This window comes from Triticum aestivum, chromosome 1D (assembly GCF_018294505.1).
Source record: "Triticum aestivum cultivar Chinese Spring chromosome 1D, IWGSC CS RefSeq v2.1, whole genome shotgun sequence".
Lineage (NCBI taxonomy): Eukaryota > Viridiplantae > Streptophyta > Magnoliopsida > Poales > Poaceae > Triticum > Triticum aestivum.
This window is the reverse complement of record NC_057796.1, coordinates 325,927,176-325,947,248: the sequence shown is the minus strand read 5'-3', so window position 1 is coordinate 325,947,248 and position 20,073 is coordinate 325,927,176. Positions and strand designations below refer to the sequence as shown.

The following is a 20,073-nucleotide window of genomic DNA, read 5'->3' as shown; positions in this document are numbered from 1 at the left end:
TTTCTATATATACGTGTACGTGTTGTATACCTGTTGTATTTCCTTGTTGTACAAGTTGATCAATCAATATAAAGAGATGCCAGCCGGTTGGGGCTAACCACGGCAAATAATTCCTTTTAACTCCTATCAATGCACAAAAAGTTGGTCCTCTCTTAAAAAAGGAGCAGTCCTACGCAGCCGACAATTTTTTGGCCGATGCATGCACGACAGTGGCTACTAATCGTTAGATTAAATCCCTTCATAACTAAGGGACATCAGATCCTACCATTGTCCGCGTGCCGTGCATACATGGTTCATGGTTGTGTGTGGAGCTATTCCGCAAAAAAAGTTGATATGTTTGCGTGGAAGCTCGCGCACGACGCCCTACTACTCAATGCCTCAAAAGTCAAGAATCATTAGCATATGAAGAAATCAGACATTACTTATTCAGTGTGTGGAAGATGAGAGGAGGATGGGTCTCAATGCACCAACTAACACCGGCACATGGAGCTATCATGTGTAAAACAAAGGAACAACCCTTAGGGCATCTCCAACGCCGTTCACCCAAACATTGCTGGTAGCAGTAGCGAAGCCGGCCATCCAGCTCAATGCATCAATTGTTCTCTTTTCTTAGAAAAACTAAACCAAATGTCTGTCATGCCGCCTCAATTGAATCAACAATAGGTAGCAATTCAACCATACATTTAAATCCTAATAAAAGAATCGGATGTTCAGTAAGTTTTTAAAATTTATCACTCCCAAATTCAACCGTGCTCCTCGAAAGCGGCTTTCATCTTAAACTTACTCTCCTTGAGCTTGAACTTCTTCATTGACGCATGTTATTCACCTGGGTAAACTAGATGCAAAACATCTTTTATTTCTTTCTTCTTTTCTCATATTGAAGTAGAGAAGTCGATTGCATCAATTGTAAAGCCCGGTTGGGAATATTGCGCGGACTTAGTTGCTTACTAAAGGTAAAAATCTCAGGTCCATCTTGCAAACAATCAGCTGTGGAGCTACAACGATAAAGTGACTAATTTTAGAGCAAGTTAGTGACGCCAACAGTTAAATACTCCCTCCATCCCGAAATAAGTGTCTCAACCTTAGTACAACTTTACACTAAAGTTAGTACAAAGTTGAGACACTTATTTTGGGACGGAGGGAGCAGAACAGAAGACATAACTGTATATTCTTTTTTTTTGCGAAAACATAACTGTATATTCAACATGCATGAACCTATCAATTGATACATAAGCCATAAATTCAGGGCCATTGGAAAGTATTTTTTAGGTTGCTAACCAAATAAAACAAGTATTGCCACAGAAGTGCCGAAAGGTCGAATTGTTTGATCGATAAAAAAAAATCAGATGATATCTTCCATGGAGATATTTGATCTTGCTTGATATCATTCCAAGGAAAGTAGCAGCCACCCCAGCCCTCTCACATGATCTTCTATATGGCAAATGTTACTTGGAACACAGAGTGTTGGACTTTTGGAGTTTGATAATTCAGGTAGCTGGATAATCCAGGTCTACAGCGAGCTAGAACTGAGAGTATTTAACTTTGCTGTATTAAATATTTCTATGGGGCTCCCTGCCTTCTTGTTATAAAAAAGATGCAAAATTGCATATACAATGACACTTTTGAATATGGTAACAACTTACGACTATTCGCTGGCAGCATGGTAGACAAAATCACCACTAATTCAAAGATCTTTTATGTCCAATCTAAGTTAGGTGCCATTCTAGGGCATTGCTCATTACCATGTAAATGGCCAAATTCAGACTGACTTAATGAGTATGTCAAGACAGTATTCATTCCGACTTTTTATCCAAACGTGTGATATGGACAGGAAGCTTGTGAACATTACAGATTGGCATGGCATGCACAGATTCACAATTATAAGTAAGAATCCTAGTTAAGTAAACAAAAAAAAAACTGAACTTTACACCTGTAGTTGCAGGGGTGCACTCGCAACAGGGGTCAACAACAGTCATTGATCAAACCTCTGCTAAAAAAATAGCACTTTAGGGTTCAGCTCCTCCTGTAGCCTAGCTACAAACACATAGTGAAAGGAGAGAACAATCAGAATCGCATAACCATGGAACCCGAGCAAATGATACAAATAGTTTGAGAGAAGGCAAGTTACTGACCCCTGTTACAAGGCAAGGAATTCTGCTCATCCCTTGTTTCTTGGTGTGGACTGGGATGCCACATTCTTGAAACACCAGCAACTTCAGAGCATATGGGCATAAAATAAACACAAATCTCAAAACCTTTCAGATTTTATCTGCATGTAATTCAGTGAAACACAATCATTTTCGCTTAGGCACATCCTTCATCAGAATATTTGCAGCAAAAACTTCAGTTATTTTACAGTCATAGAAACTCTACTAGTTAAAACTTGAAAGACAGTCATTTATCCAGAAAATCACATGGCAAGCATACTTTTCCTGGGGTTTTTTTTAGAAAAGAGGCGATTGCCCTGCTTTAGCGAACTGGGGCCCTTAAGTTTTACAAATTCTAGTTCGAAACAAAAATAAATAGGTACTGATACAAGTCCTCACGAGGACTGGTTCTCAACAGCAGGGAAGTACGATACAAACCCCAAGGGTCCTTGGCATGGCAGCCGCATCAGTACGAACTAAAGAGAGGTGATCAAATGGCTCGAGAGGCAGCCGCATCACTACTTTTCCTGGTTATAACAGAGGAGAAGCTAGAACGACAAAGCGACGATTGGGCTGCGCACGACGTGGTGCACTGACACCCAGCTGAAGCTTCCCTCGATAAACTTATTCCCATCACTGCTGCTGGTGCTCACCGTCATGCTAAACGTTTTCTTTTCTCCAGCCTTGGAGAACACCAGCATCTCCGGGTAGACTCGCACTGTAAGAGAGCTGGGAATCTCCATCTTCAGTATGTATACTGAATTGGCTGGCCCCACATTTGTCACAGTTCTGTTCACTGTGAATGGTCTTGTCTTGAGTGGCACCGTTATGGTGGGATAGTTCAAGAATGCTTCTGGTATCTTGGGAAGCATCTTGCAGGACAACCTCGGGTCACGCACAATGATTTCCAGGCCCTGATCACCAAGGAGAGCACATATGTAGCCGGCATATTCAGTAATGCCAAGGTCATACACAAGGCCTGGATCAATGGCTTTACTAGGGTTGACATGGCCAGCACCCATGGCATATGCGGTTGCTCATCCAAGATCGGGCCACCAGTGCTGTCCGTGATGTCAGATGTAGTGAGGATGGCTGACTTGATGGCAGCCGCAGACCAGTCAGGATGGGAACTCTTGACAAGCGCAGCGATGCCACTGACATGTGGAGTCGATGTGGATGTACCAGATATAATATTGAATGGACCAGAACCAAACATGGTGAGAGGTGGCCATGCAGCAAGGATGTTGAGCCCAGGTGCTAATATATCAGGCTTTAGCACGCCAGGGCTTAAACTGCTAGGGCCACGGGATGAAAATGCCGCGACAGTGGGAGATGGCCGGACACCAAGCACAGTGTTTTTGTAGATGACTTTGGCACTGGGTTTGCTTGTTGTCCTCACATACTCTGTGATATTGTTGCCATCAGCCACGGTCACCTGCACAACATTGCCATAGTCCTCGAGAAGGGTGGTGAAGCCAGCATCTTTGCTATTGATCAGCACTACGCCAGCCGCCCCGGCACTCATGATGCCACTGATGTCAGACTGGTTTAGTGAAGATCCTCTGTCACTCATTGTTCCTGTGTTATGGCAAATTACAATTTTGCCGGCCACATTTCTTCCAGCTGACGACTTGCAGTGTTTGTCCACATACAAAGGGAATGACTTGGAGCTTGAGTTAGAAGTCTGGTTAAGAGCTTCCCCATTGATGTCGTTGCGGTTCCCAAGCTGCACAACAGTCTCAAAGCTTCGGTCCACCGAGCCAGCTGCGACTGTAAGCAACCATGGTGCAGAATTGGCAACAAATGACTTGGGTCCATTGTTCCCAGCTGCAGCCACGACAACAATGCCCTTCGTTACCGCACTGAGTGCGCCAATGGCGACTGGGTCTTCGCTGAAGCTGACATCGGAAACAGGTTCGAGGGAGAGCGAGAGCACATCAACCCCATCCTTGATAGCATCGTCAAACCCGGCTAGTATGTCCTTGACTGAACACCCCAGAGCTGTGCACACCCTGTACATGGCCAAATGTGCACCTGGAGCAATCCCGGCGGCTGTCCCCCTGCCGAGGCCGTGGACTGAGACATCACTGATGAAGTTCCCAGCTGCAGTGGACGAGGTATGTGTTCCATGCCCCGTGTCATCTCCGGAATCATTTGCTCTGAGAACATGGAATTTGGCACCTATCAACTTGTTATTGCAGCGTGCAGCGCCATGGCATGAGCCCTTCCACTTTGATGGGGGTGGCGGGATGCCACTGTCATCAAAGGAAGGATGCTCTGAATATATGCCGGTGTCCAGGACCCCGATTATGACTCCTTGGCCATAGTTGGTGTCCCTCCACAGCCCGGCATCTTTCTCCAGTCCAAGGAACTCCGGAGTGTGAGTGGTGCTGGGGCGCCAGAGATGGTCTGGAAACGCCCGCATAAACTCTTTCCTCTGGGACACCATGGCGAGGTCGTCTTCGGTGAGCCTCACGGCAAACCCCGTGAAGACCTCGGTGTAGGCATGGATGAGGCGTGGCTCATCGGAGCCGGCGAGAGGCGTTGGCAGGAAGGAATCCTGCCACCAGCGGTGGTCGTCCTCGCTGCCCGCTTCGACGGGTGGCCTCAGCATCACAATGTATGTGCGATGGCTTGGAGAGAGGCCTGCACCTTGGTCGTCGCATACCGCAGGTGAAGGAACATGCAGGAGCATGAGGGTGAGGGTGAGGGTGAGCATGAGGGCCAAGGATGCCATGGTTGGGATGGGATCGGCTGGAAGAAGAACAGGTGGGGCTTGAGCTTGGATCTTTGGAGGAAGAGGGTGAGGGTGGAGCTGGAAGTGAACAAGAGGGAGAGAGGACACCAATGTGCGCGAGCTTGGTGTGCGAGGAGGGAATGGTGGTGGTGGAAGCTTGGTGTTGTGAGCTTGTCTGTATGACAGTGTGAGCAGGGGTGGTGGAAGTGAGCGAGAGGAAGAGAGATATAGACCGAGTTGTGGAGAAGAAAAGGAGGAATGCTACGTGTCGAGTGTTGAGTGAGAGAGACGCGATGCGTGAGTCTGAGTGCACTAGGTTGTACACTGTGACTGCGTATCATTTGGGTAGAGAAATTTGTCCTAGGGGGAGGAAGATTAATTAGGAGAAAGATGAGAAGCGTATCTACTGCAGAGCATGCTCTCGTCTCCATGGTTGCACTGCATCTGCACCTCCGAGAAATTTGCTCTGTTTATGCATTTGTATTGATGTTCTTTCTGCGTTCCATTACCATACATTCCTAGACTGATTTGCTATACTTGACCAGAGTTCAAGTCGTACAAATTTGCAGACTAACTTGTAATGTGGAATAATCTCATAATGACCAATTCATCATGTGGTCTTTGTTAACTGCTGTAGTTTAATCAGGATCCTTTTCTTTTCTCTCTCGGTTGGCTGTGAAACAGAAAGAAAAGGGAAAGCAACAACACGTGAAGCTTGGACGTTACAGCACCCACTCCTTCGTAGACTAATGTGGTCATGTGGAGTAGTGGGAGACACAGAAGTGATGTCCTACACCCCTAAATGGCGTAGGGAGACGCTGGTGTCGAGCGTCCGCTGGTGGAGAGAAAGGCTCCAAACAAAAGGTTCATGCTTGCAGAGCAGATGAGGAAAATGGTGGAGGCGAGCAAGTGACCGAGAGGCAGGGAGAGAGGCCGCTCTGCTGTTGCTGTGTGTGGTGGACTGGTGGTGGGTGCACTGCAAAAAGAGAGAGGTTGAGCTTCCATCCATGGAAGAAGAGGAAAGCTCTGCTGGTGGTGGTGGTGGAAGTGACCGAGAGGACGACGCTACGTGTCGAGTGTTGCGCTAGCCTGGGTTTCAGTTTCAGTTAAATTAAAATCAAAATAGCGGGGCGGGACAAGATGTTTAGCGGAGCCAAGCCATATTTAGCGTTTTTTATGGAAAATCAGTAGCAAATCAACGCATTAAAATTTGGATTTGGAAAAGAGAGGAGGGAGGAGCTCAGCTTGCCTGGCGATGGATGATCTGGACGAGGCACATCGTCGCCTTCCTGGCGCGGAAGCGGAAGCAGCCGGCCGCTGCACAATCTTACGGTGCCTCCCGTACTCCACCAACTCGCCGGCGCTTCGACGACCCGATGCGCCGGCGCTCCCCGAGCTCACCTACGGCCTCAGAGACACCCCTCTGGCCTCCTTTGCCGCCGCTGTGGTGTCCCTCTGGCCACCACCGTAGACACTAATGGCCGCCGCCGGCCGGTCGTGCTTCCGTTTGAGGAGAGGAGGGGGCTGGGGAACGGAGTACTCGGTCAGTCGGAGTCTCTTTTTTCCTTTGAGAAAAAAAAATCTAGGTTTCCTGCTTCAGCCCATTCTGACTGCCGTCATTGGGCTGTGGCCTGGGAAGGCCCGGCCTCTATTTATATTTTTGGCAACGGCAATGTCTCAAAAAAAAATATTTTTGGCAACGGCCATTTGTTTTTTCCGAGGTCCAGAGTTTACATAGCAGATGCGATGTATCAGGTGAAAATGCCTTCGCCACAGAGCATGCTCTCGCCTCCATGGTTGCACTGCACCTGAACCTCCGAGAGATTTGCTCAGTTTATGCATTTGTATTGATGTTCTTTCTGCGTTCCATTACCGTACATTCCTAGACTGATTTGCTATGCTTGACCAGAGTTCAAGTCGTATAAATTTGCAGACTAACTTGTAATGTGGAATAATCTCATAATGACCAAGTCATCATGTGGTCTTTGTTAACTGTTGTAGTTTAATCAGGATCCTTTTCTCTCTCGGTTGGCAATGAAACAGAAAGAAAAGGGAAAGCAAAGGCACGCCAAGCTTGGACGCTACAGCACCCACATGATCCTTCATAGACTCTAGCGTGGATAGTAGTGGAAGGCAGAAGTGACTATGCCCTGACACCCACCGGGCCACCCCTAAAAATGGCCTAGGCAGATGCTGGTGGAGAGAAAGCCTCCGAACAGAGTACGAAGATGCACTGCGGCGTGCATTCGTGCTGTACGCCACCGAGTTCGACCGCATCCGCAAGATGCATGCGGCTCCAGGAGCAGATGCGGCTCTGCTGTTGCTGTGTGTGGTGGACTAATGGTGGTGGTTGTGGGTGCACTGCAAGAGGGAGAGGTTGAGCTTCCATTTATGGAAGAAGAGCAAGCTCTGCTGCCGGTGGAAGTGACCGAGAGGACGACGCTGCGTGTCCAGTGTGTCGCTAGCCTGGGCTTCAGTTTCAGTTAAATTAAAAATAGTGGGGCGGGACATGTTTAGCGGAGCTAAGCCATATTTAGCGTTTTTGATGGAAAATCAGTAGTGTCGTGGTGATCTCACGGTAGATGGCATGGGATGGCTAAAAGTGGGGGGCTAGGTGACAAAATCCCCAAATTGATCCTTTAATTCAAAGGACAGTGGTTCAGATCTGCACTAGGAGAACGTATCTAGTGAAACGAGGGAACTGGTGCACCAAATGCACCAGCGATATATGGGCCATTGGATGCAAAAAGCAGGGACAAGATCGGTCAGAAGATGGGCCTCCTGGTACATTTGCAAAATGGTCATTGAAGTGCAGTTAAATCAGGCGAATTGACCTCCCCCATACTCAGTTCGTCTCTCTTCCCTTCCATCTCAAGTATATGTAGGCATGTCTCATCTTCATTTATATATTTGTTTGACCGAGCTTTTGTTTCGAATCGTGCATAGCACCTGATAAAATTGACAAGATGTACTCTTGTACCAGCTTATGTAACTGTTGCATCATTGCTCATTGCCGACTTTGGCAAAAAAAATCGTGCATAGCACCTGATAAAATTGACATGATGTTGTTTTGTAAGAAAACGAAAGATCTCTGAACCAAAGAGCTTCTGTTTTGCAACATTTGCTCTGAACCAAAGAGCTTCTGTTTTGCAACATTTGATGGAGTGGTTTTGAGCTTCCTGTGGTGATTCTTGGGAAGCCTGCCTAGGGTCAGATTAGCTTATCTGGCCTGGAGTGGTACTCTTGAGTCTGGAGCCTGATGTTTAGTTTTGTTTAATGACCTGCTGAGACTTTTCTAGCCTCCTGTGAATTGCATTTCTTGAATCACATGAAAAGCTACAGGGCCTATTTTCTGGAAGTATGCCATCATCTAATTTAATTATATAATTTTGCTGACCATCGGACCGGTTTACCATGGGAATTACTTTTCATTGTTGTCCTGCTCAAATCAATACCAAATAAAAATCATTATCAGTAACTACCAAGAGAGCTCTGAACACATTTTATTTAGGTTCTTCCATGCAAGAACATCGCGTCTTTCACATCTACCATTCTTAAGAAGTTGCTCCCCACTTCTCCATATTCTCTCATCATGCACACTGTCCACGTCAGCGGATTGCCACGTCATTATTCAGTTTTTAAAATCACCCAATCAATCTTATTCCCCTGCGGTCACGGCGCTGCATGCAAGCGTCCATCTCGCTAGGCATGCTCAATAAGCCGCAATCAATATGTGCATGACTCGGGCATCGTAGAAACTCCTCACGTTAATTCCTGGAAAGTACTACGTCTGTCTCCTTAATTAGCGTTCCCCATTAATTCAAGGAGGCATGTAGCTGGACCAACGCATGTGGTAGTGTAATTTTGCATGCGCGGTTACGTGGGTGGGTGATTCATCCAATTAATAGCAGCACTGATCCCTCAAAAAAAAAAAAATCCCACTGGTTCTTCTCATCTTCTCTCTACATACCGCGCTGCCGCCGACGATGACTTCGCGCGTTGTCGCCATCGAAGAGCCGCTCACTACTGTTAGCTCGGGGCCCCATCATCGTTTTCCTCTATCTGTAGTTCTGTACCGCTCACGGAGCCCTCGATCCCCGCCGTCGCTGGCTATGATGGCCCAAGCCCAACTCTCAGGCATCGACAAGTTGAGCTATACATGACGCCACCACTCTCCTCCAACATCACTTGCACGAGAGGTGGGTGCTCTCCCTCCTCTCAATTTCCTCATATATGAACATAATTTTTGAGTTAGCTTGATTTGACGCTCTGATTGTGTGTGGTCGGAAATTTCATAGTAGGAATCTCTTTTCCATCCCCAGCGACCTCCTCTGCGGCAACAAGTCCGGTCAGTCTCTCTCCCCCAAACTCCTTTCTAACTCAACTACTACTGACACATATATCGAGATGCGATGGATCATTGATGTTTCTCCAATCCGGTTGTTTTTTATTGGAGGCGCTAGATAGTGAAAAATTCTTCTTCCTTAGGGTTCTGGAAAGAACAAACAGATGAAGCTACCATATACGTATTGTTCCCCAACAACTACATCTCTCTGTCTCCCTCCCTCTCACATATGTTAATTTAGTACGAATTGTGTACTTTTATAGAACCACAACATATGGCATATTGGGGTTCATTTCATGTAATTTGTTCCCTATGAGTAGTATTTCATTGTGAATTTTATGGTATCTTTCTATTACCTGAGCGATACAATTGTGTGATTGACATAGTTTTTCTTCCCATGTTGCAGGGTTCTACTGTTGTCACAACAATCATCTATCTACATAAATGAAAAGTTATATATGAAGTGACTGTTATGAACATACTTGCATTCTCTCTCTTATGAACATACTTGCATTCTCTCTCTTATGAACATACTTGCATTCTCTCTCAAATTTATGATAACTACTCCTATAGATTTACTATACATGATTTTTTATAGATAGAATATCAATATTTGCTTGGTATGCTTCTAATAGCAATCCAAACCACAAAGGTTTTTCCTCGCAGAGAGATCAGGTATGGGTTGTTCTCATTGTCCTTCAATTTAATTGCTCTTAGTTTATCTCGCAAAAAGATTGCTCTTTGTTTGCTGGTAGTGTGTTAAATAATACTCTATTTAGAAAAATGGAGTGCACATGTGTCTATTCAGTAACGATGACATTTTTTATAGTTGGTTATCTTTCGCTCAATAAGTGGATCAAGGTGCAGAAGGAAAGATGATTACTATTCGGGCAAATTAGTATGAAGTATATCTGTTTCTTGCTCCGATGCACTTCTAATAGACAACCAAATGATATTATCTTGAAATATTATGAGAAAAATCTCATTACAATATATGTTACTTCTCTTAATGTTGGTGATGCATTCTTCTAATTTTGCAAATGTGGAGATAGTCTACCATATTAATTTGCAAGAATTTTTATACCATTCAAAGCTTCAAATAGACTATTATTGTTTCCATTAATCATTCTCACTCTGTAAATCCTCCTATACACTACTATAAATTCCCGCAGCAACACGCGGGGTATCATCTAGTTGGAACAACACAAGCATCCACATAAGTTGTATGACAAGCACTCATCTAAACTACAAAAAGCTCGCATATTTTTTTTAACACATGTACATTCTGGCTGATTACATGGTGCCAAAAATACAAAGCTTGACATGACCAGCTGTCATCTTGAGAGACATGAAGATGACTCTGAAGATTACCCAGTCATAGTTCATCAGCATGGGCTCCTGATTCTTTGATCTCCTAGTTCATGCCTCCAACTAATCGGTTTAAAGCATGGTGAAGCTGCGAAGAAGGGTGATGCTTGACATTCCCTGCTGATCAAAGGCAAAACACTGTTGGAGCATGCAAGAATCTGAATAGTCAAATCTGGAATAACTATAAAACCATGATATAGAAAGTAACATTGGATTATCCTCTATAAAGGGGTTGCTACAAATAAAATGCGATTCCAAAGTATCACATTTTTAGAATACAAAGGAAATTCACTACTAGAAAAGTAGCGATGCAACATTGGGGATACATATTTGTTTTGGCTCGACGATAGTCAGCTAAAGACGTTTTTGTAACTACAAAACATATAAATAGATGACGAGTAACATATTAGTATTTAGTAGTTCCTCGGCAATGATGATCAGTCATTTTAGAACAACCATCAGTCAGTCGCGCAAGACAAGAAGCAAATTGGCAGCTACTACCTATAGCTAGTGTTATGTGTTCATGTAACATGTTTTTCGAACTGATTATAGGAACCTCCAATATATGAGGTTTTGCAAATAGAATATAAAGGAACACTGACATTCTGCAAGCCATGATTACTAACTTGCATGAAAATAGGGAGTACATCCCTTGTAATTGACATGAAGATTGTACAAATATACTTGCAGCTCGTATGTAAACTTGGTGCTCACGACACACTATTCCAATTCTGAATCAACAAAAGCATGCCTTTTCAGTGAACTAGAACAACATTGCTCATGCTCATCTCCCAGCCACTGGTTTAAACAGATTGGGGAGAAAGGTGTGAACGAAATTGTAAGAACAAAAATGACCTGAACACATAGATAAAGGAAGAAGCAAACATATCAAGCCTTGAATTGCTGCAGATGGTTAGCGCCGGCGGCAGTAGATTGAGTCAGAAACCAACACACTCTTCAGATGTTACGGCGGTAGGCTGCTGCTAGAAATTTCAAAAAAGCATATCGCTCCTATGTATTTGAGTGAGACGACGCTCGATTGGTACAGGATTGACAGAGATTGAGCGAAATTTAGTAACCCTAACTCGCCTGCCACGGTGGTACAGCAGAGGGAGAGAGAGGCGATTGGTTTTAGTGAGCAACTTGAGAAAGGGAGATCGGTTCTTGAGTTCGCTGGGCCACCCTAGCTCGCGGCGGCGGCGGCGACAACGGGTACAGATGGAAGGGGAGAGAGACGAGCTGGGTGTGGGGGAGGTCAATTCGCCTGATTTAAGTGCACTGAAAGGACCCTTTTGCAAATGACTGATCTTGTCCCTGACTTTTGCATCCAATGGCTCGTATATCGCTGGTGCATTCGGCGCATCAGTTCCCTCTTTTCACCAGATACGTTCTCTCTGCACTAGTTGGTACTTCCTCCGATCCAAAATAAGTGTTTTGGCTTTAGTTCAGATTTAAACTAAAGCCAAAACACTTTTTTGGATTGAAGGGAGTAATAAAGATATTAAGTAGTTAAAATGCAACTAGTTCTGTTAGTTCAACTCTCGCCTTTAAACCCAGCATTTATATTAGGCCTAAATTCATAATTTATACTGATGTTTAACTCAAACTAGTACAAATGCCCGTGCGTTGCATCGGGCGATAAATGTGACAGGACTTGCTTCATGGGTACTTTTTTGCCACTTTATATATCTAATTTAAATAAAGTTTGAACGTGAAAATTTCCTTGTTTTTATTAAATCTTAATATTTTCATTAAAAATGTAAAACCTTTTAAAGAGTAGTATAAAAAATTATGTAAATCGACACATTTCTCTATGAATTTTTTTATGTAATTAATTATTTCTATTTTACATTTTGAAATGTTTTTGTAGTTAGTAGTGCTTTTTTGGGGAAGTTTTAAGTGTTTTTAAAAAAGCACGAACATATTCGTTGAAATATTTTTAAACTATTTTTATGTGTGTAATTTTGTGGGCATTTTTGTTCGGTAATTTTTATGTTTTTGTAATCCAATTGTTGCAAACATTAGAAATAATGTTACACCGAGTATTTCTTTTTGGACTTTGTAATTTGGACGTATCCTAACAATGTTTGTGATGACCTATTCAGCTCCTAATTTTCATTTCATCCTATTAAAATGTATCAACTTTTTTTTGTTGTTCAGTAAAACACGATTTTTTTACTTTGAGTAGGTTTTTTAGATTTTTGAGAATATTTTTAAAATTGAAATTTTCTTATGGTGAAAGATTTTTTTGGAATATTATATTGCATGTCTTATTTATTTAGCACTACTTTTGTGTTTGGTCCATTGAGATTTTTTTTGAAACTATGGTCCATTGAGAGTGTTTGTGTTATTTTGGTAGCAGCTAGCTCAGACCTTAGAGTCGTTTGCTTTAAAAGAAAAAGCCCACGGCTGTCCATTCCATAAGACCCCCATCCCCGGCCACTCCATCTGTCTCCTCTGCCCTGTGTGAAGACGCGCTCCTCCTCCCCCACCTCCGCCTCCTCCGCCTCAACCTGCTCCTCCACGACGCTCACCGCCGCCTCGCCGCGCCTTTCTATCATTCCAGATTGTCCAAGAGGTGAGCATGGGGTGGCCATGGCCTTCCTATTTGGGCAACCGAAGAGTGGTGGATCGGGCACACTGGCTCTCCTAATTTTTAGAACATCCTGATCTAAGAATTTTTGGGATCAATCTCAACTCAAAATTATGTGGTTATCGTTTTATGTAGTTGAAGCTAGATTGAACGACCCTAAGCTCAATAATAGTCAATATAACTTGCTCCACGTGCCATTGTGCAACACTTGAAGCCAAATAAAATCAATAGAAACAAACTATAAAATAATTATTGATCAACACAGTACACGATTCTGTACTATTTGTCATTTCCACAGTATTGTCATGTCTGAACCCACAAACATTGAATTTTAAAGCACTCTATCATTCTCTTATAATTGGCAACCCCAAAAAATGTATATCATGGCAAGCTCCAAAAGTTTTCTACATATATATAAGTGATATTTTAAGTAGAAACCAAAATCCAATATTAATTTCTGAAAGGAAAGAAAAATCCAGCTCTACATGTTTATTGTCTCCCTGCTCATTGCCTATTAAATGTTGGGTGCAAGAAATCTGGCTGCAAGAAATCTCTCTGGCAAATCACCTTCCACCGATTGAGCTCCCTACACAAGCATATTGGTAGGAAAACAAGGTTAGCATATCGGAATAAGATATTTGAGTCATTTGACATTTCGAGATAAATTGATACTATTTGACATACCAGTTTTACTTTGGATTTTCCTAATACAACTGATGAATTCCAGTACACCAGCAAGCATGTTATCTTCACATTCATTGTCCTTGAATGTTAGCACTTGGCCCAAAATTAGTTTCCTGAGTTCATATCCATCCTATTTATTCGTTTTTTGTAAAAGAATGACACCAGCATCAGATGTATAATAATCATAAAAGCACATATCTATACGGTTGCAATATTTACCTTTAAAATGGCAAATGTGGTCTTTCGTCTTCCCATGTGGACATGAATAGGGGAACAAGATAACCAGACAATTCCCTTATATAAGAATATAAATATACTTTATTAATATTGTCTACATACTCAAATCAACAAATAATCAGTATCTAGTATTCATCTTATGAAAAATACATGTTGTAAACTAGAATATCATCTAGGATTTTATGATGCCATAGGAGAATATTCTCGTTCCATCTAGACCCAGGGCATGCTTTTGACATTGCTTTTGGTAAGTGTTCGGAAATCCATATAATTTTTTCACATATTTTGTGAGTGGGTTGTATCGGTACATCGGATTAATAGGAGTAGGGTCCAAAATGTACATTGTTCTGGTATCTTGGTCCAATGTGAATAGAATGAATTCATCCATGGATTGTACTGGAATATGGATCTGAAATAGGCTACATATTAGATGCAATATTTTTTTTGCTCTAAAGTATATAAAAGTGCTCTTACCGATTTGCATGTCGAAACATTATATTTGATACCAGACCAACTACGAACAGAATTTGCTAGTTGCTCCACATCTAACTTTTTACGGTAATCTAGGTGCCTTCCAAAATCAGTAGTCATCTAATAAATAAAATAATTGGTTAAAAAGATGATAAAAAATCATAATATAAAAAAGTATATAACGAATATAAAAACATACCCAAAATTTCATGTCCAGATAATGCTTTGCTATCAATTGCTTTTTTTGTGCCGTTTGGATGTCATCCAACATAATCTTCCGTACGATCAAATTAAAGCAATCTCGGTCCATGCACTGGTACACGTCGGTGCTATAGAAACGGTTTTTAACCCCTTTCCGCGACGGCGTTCGGAACCGTCACCTAGTGAGTGTGGGCGATAGGGGGGTCCTTCCCACACGACCCAGAAACCATCGGCGATATGCCCTCCTGGCACACGCGCTCGGCAAAATGAGGTCGTGTGCGACCAGTGAACACTCTAATACAGAAATACGTATAGTAGTGCTAAAAAAATACAATTATATAGGCGAAATCATTTCCGGTTGTAAGTACATCCCACACAGTCAGTCCCCGCTAAACGTTTCCGTTCGTATATACATTCCACACAGTCACTGCAAGGAAAACATTTGAGTAAGGTGGCGTAACGCAAACAGTTTTTAAGAGAATGTCGTGTGTGATTGTTCATTGATCCAACACGGTTTATTCCTAGAAACTATGTGCGTTGCCTGAGGTCATCGCCTACGGTGTTTTCTCAATAACCGTTTGCAATAGGAAAACCCAATTAGCGGGCTAATTGCCCTATTATTAATAATCCATTTACTGATCTAATTTACATTCATATTAAGCACATAATATATTCCATTTCCATATTGAGGAAGCAGGATTTCATAATTGAAATACATCAGAGTACAACATGATATAGCTTCAGAACTCAGCTACCCCATTACACAACTGCACCAGCCGCAAGTTTCACATGCAACATCTAGAACCTTTAGCAATTAGCATCATAGACGGTACATAGTGAGATGCATCTCATCTGGAAAACCGCTGAAGCGGAAGGCGAATATTGAGCCTTCATTCATGTTGAAGGTCTTTGCAACTTTAGGCCAGTGCATGTGGATGATTGACCGTCCATCCTTCGACCTCTTCAGGAACACACTTCAATATTGAACCGTGGGTGCTGTATGAAAACTTTCCTCGCCTCCTGACCACAGAGGTGGTTTGAGAGGTAATCATCAGTGAACCCTGAAAACAAGGATGTGCATAAATATCTTCTCTATATTGGAAATGGGGCAAAGGAATAAAAAAAGGCAAGGTATAATTGTTAGTACCATCTTGTAAACCTCAGTGCTTCCCATTGTTTCCATGCAATACATATAAGGTAGTTAGTCATCAGGTTAAGTAAGGGTTCGCATGCTATCAGTAAAATATGTTGATGATAAATAAGCACATGGCAGATTCATCAGATTAATTCAAGCCACAGGAAAAACCCATTTATCCAAACCAAGCATGATTAAGAATTAGGAAATATAGCACTTGTATATGTTTCTCATGTATTAAGTGCAGCCAAATTCGATTTATTCCTCATATGGTATACAATAACAGGATGCAGCCACAACAATTGAACATCGCATTGCAGAATTGAACCAACAGTTAACTAAACACCACAACAAATGAACTAGTTAACTGAGCACCACATTGCACAATATAACATACTCCTAATAGAAGATCAGACAGTTATCCAAACCAAGCATGCTTAACAACTTAGAAATATAGCAATTGTATTTGTTTCTCATGTATTTAGTACATCCAAATTTGATTTATTTCTCACATGGTATACAATAACAGAATGCAGCCACAACAATTGAACATCACATTGCAGAATTGAACCAAGCAGTTAACTAAACACCACAACAAATGAACCAAACGTTAACTGAGCACCACATTGCACAATATAACATACTCGTAATAGAAGATCAGATAGTTAACCAAATCAAGCATGCTTAACAACTTGGAAATATTGCACCCTGAAGAATTGAACATCACATTTGTAGAATTGAACCAAGCAGTTAACTGAACACCACATTGCACGACATATAGAACATATACACTATAGCAGAAGATTGCATGGTAAAAGTAGATAGCACAATTCACTAGAATTTGTTAAGGAAAGGCAGTAGCTAGCAAACAGAACATGGGTCCTTATAGTGAGCTAATAAGACAAGCTACTCCTCATTGTCGGAGATATCGATGACGATTGGCTCCTTGGACATGGAAGAGGGCGAGGCCTCCGCGTCATGGGTTCCCTCGTTGTAGTGGTGAGTTGCCTGAGCCGCTCTGGGCACCAACCTGTTGGCTCTCGAGATGAGGTAAGCACATGCACGCTGAGAAAACACCTCGTAGTCTTCGTCGAAGGCACCGACGGTGGCCTCGAGAAAACGCCACGAACTGTCGTTTAAAGCAGCCAACCGCGTCGTGGCGTCGGTGCGCGAGGCGTCAACAGTGGCCTCGACGGCGAGGTGCTCCTCCAAGATCTGGGGGTCGGCACGAATGGCAGCCACGGCGAGGTGCTTCTCCACTGCCAAATGCTCCTTGAGATCCTGGCTATACTGTGTGCACCATGGCTTAGGCCGGCACTTATTTGGTGGAGGGGTCAGTGATTTGGGTGGAAGGTGTCGCGCTCGCGCCGGCGGTCGGGGCATGTGGGATGTGGAAGGAGGAGGACGATGGGGGTCGGGTGTGGATTACCTGCCTGGATAGGCGAGGCCGAGCAGTGTGATGGAGGGTCACCGGCGGGGAGGCGGCGCTGCAAGCAATGAGTGAAGGTTTCAACTTGGAAAGGAAGGCGGAAGCAGGGGAAATGTGGCTTTTGGTGAGGGGGACAGGGCGGGGAGGTAGATATTTCCGCGGAAGCCGAAAATTTGGAATCGCTTTAGTGAAAAAGCTGGCGCGCAAAGTGTCATCAGACACGGTCCCTTATTCAGAGCAGGCTATGGACTGTAGCCGTCGCACCTTCTCGCGTAAGCCGTATGCGTACTATACTCCGACGGTGCTCTAAGATATTTTGTGCTGAATCTCACACGTTGCTAATAATAAACTGTGTCAGATCTACTTGATTTTTCGTCTTGATTTGAATTACATAATGGGTTCACAGCAGCCATGGACGGTGTTTGAATTGCTAGACCTTTTATCTGCAGTGAACATGCAACTATATGTGTGTCATAAAAGAATTGGAATTATTCAGGGTTCGTTTGGACATTTTTATGCATTAAGTGAGTTTTCAATGCATTTATGTGCATAATTCAAATTTGAACTACATGCACATGCTCCAGTTCATATAAATTGGTTGAAAAATCAAATCTTTGTCCTTGGGTGCATGCTTAGGTCCCATGCAAGAAATGACAATGAATGTCAAACACCCTGCCACCACCACTCGGCCGCAAACATTGAGATACCTGGTTTTTAAATTCTAGTAAATCCAAAAGTCGTCTGAAATTCATGAAACTTGGCATGCTATCATGGAGCGGCATCAACATGCCGTGGTAAATTTTTTGTCCCATTTGGGGCAGGTTTGGGTATACGCTTCTCAAAAACCAGAGCTTCTCACAACAAGCATGATGGTTTCGGTAGGCAACGCCCCACCTTTGGGGACGAAAACTATATGCATTGCCTTCTTATTGCTTTCAAAAAATTTCTCGTGTCAACATAGAACAACAGGAGTGTTGTGTTATTTTTTGTGATTTTTCGGGGTTCGTTTGGAAAGTTTTATGCATTATGTGAGTTTTCAATGCATTTATGTGCATAATTCAAATTTGAACTACATGCACATGCTCCAGTGCATATAATTTGGTTGAAAAATCAAATCTTTGTCCTTGGGTGCATGCTTAGATCCCATGCAAGAAATGGGAATGAATGTCAAACACCCTGCCACCGTCACTCGGCCACAAACATTGAGATACCTGGTTTTTAAATTCTAGTAAATCCAAAACTCATCTGAAATTCATGAAACTTGGCATGCAATCATGGAGCGGCATCAACATGCCGTGGTAAATTTTTTGTCCCATTTGGGGCAGGTTTGGGTATATGCTTCTCGCAAACGAGACCTTCTCACAATAAGCATGATGGTTTCGGTAGGGAAGGCCCCACCTTTGGGGACGAAACGATATCCATTGCCTCTTATTGCTTTCAAAAATTTTCTCGTGTCAACATAGAACAACAGGAGTGTTGTGTTATTTTTTATGATTTTTCGGGGTTTGTTTGGACATTTTTTATGCATTAAGTGAGTTTTCAATGCATTTATGTGCATAATTCAAATTTGAACTACATGCACATGCTCCAGTGCATATAAATTGGTTGAAAAACCAAGTCTTTGTCCTTGGGTGCATGCTTAGGTCCCAAGCAAGAAATGGGAATGAATGTCAAACACCCTGCCACCGTCACTCGGCCGCAAACATTGAGATACCTGGTTTTTAAATTCTAGTAAATCCAAAGCTTGTATGAAATTCATGAAACTTGGCATGCTATCATGGAGCGGCATCAACATGCCGTGGTAAACTTTTTGTCCCATTTGGGCAGGTTTGGGTATATGCTTCTCACAAACCAGAGCTTCTCACAACAAGCATGATGGTTTCGGTAAGGAACGCCCCACCTTTGGGGACGAAACGATATCCATTGCCTCTTATTGCTTTCAAAAATTTTCTCGTGTCAACGTAGAACAACAAGAGTGTTGTGTTATTTTTTGTGATTTTTCGGGGTTCGTTTGGACATTTTTATGCATTAAGTGAGTTTTCAATGCATTTATGTGCATAATTTGAACTACATGCACATGCTCCAGTGCATATAAATTGGTTGAAAAATCAAATCTTTGTCCTTGGGTGCATGCTTAGGTCCCATGCAAGAAATGGGAATGAATGTCAAACACCCTACCACCGTCACTCGGCCGCAAACATTGAGATACCTGGTTTTTAAATTCTAGTAAATCCAAAACTCGTCTGAAATTCATGAAACTTGGCATGCTATAATGGAATGGCACCCGACATGTTGTCGTATTTTTCGTGTCCATTTTGAGAGAAGGCGCACCCGAATAACAGGCAACAATGCATTTTGAAAAAATAGATGCTACTTTAATATCTCAAACGTTTGTATAATTCAAACCGTGTGCGTTATGTTAACCATTCACGTGACACCACGTGTCTTGGTTTTAATGGCTATAGGTTTTAATGGCTCTTGATCACAAACGTTTTAGATAGAACACCCGTATGCAAAGTGAGAGCAGGATTTGTGCATCTCTTGAACACAAACGGTTCTTTTGGATGACCCATGTGAACCACTTACAAGCAATTTGGTAAGATTTGCATCTGTCATATTGGGTATGTTGCCATTTGTCAAAGTAGAAAGATTGACATTTGTTGCTCTAGTAACATTGCCATTTGCCAACCTTGTAACACTGCGATTTGTCAGTATGAAGCTAAAAA

The 20,073-nt window shown here is 42.8% G+C and overlaps 1 long non-coding RNA gene and 1 pseudogene across 1 annotated transcript; both read right to left on the bottom strand.

Annotated features, from left to right (window-relative positions):
- Positions 1–1,773: 1,773 nt before the first annotated feature.
- LOC123181799 (uncharacterized) lies at positions 1,774–2,272 on the bottom strand. The gene is made up of 2 exons (XR_006491888.1): positions 2,133–2,272; positions 1,774–2,034 (listed from the first exon to the last, which is right to left on the bottom strand). It is a non-coding gene; the product is annotated as an uncharacterized lncRNA (long non-coding RNA).
- Positions 2,273–2,503: 231 nt separating this feature from the next.
- On the bottom strand, positions 2,504–6,071 carry LOC123181798 (subtilisin-like protease; annotated as a pseudogene).
- Positions 6,072–20,073: the final 14,002 nt, after the last annotated feature.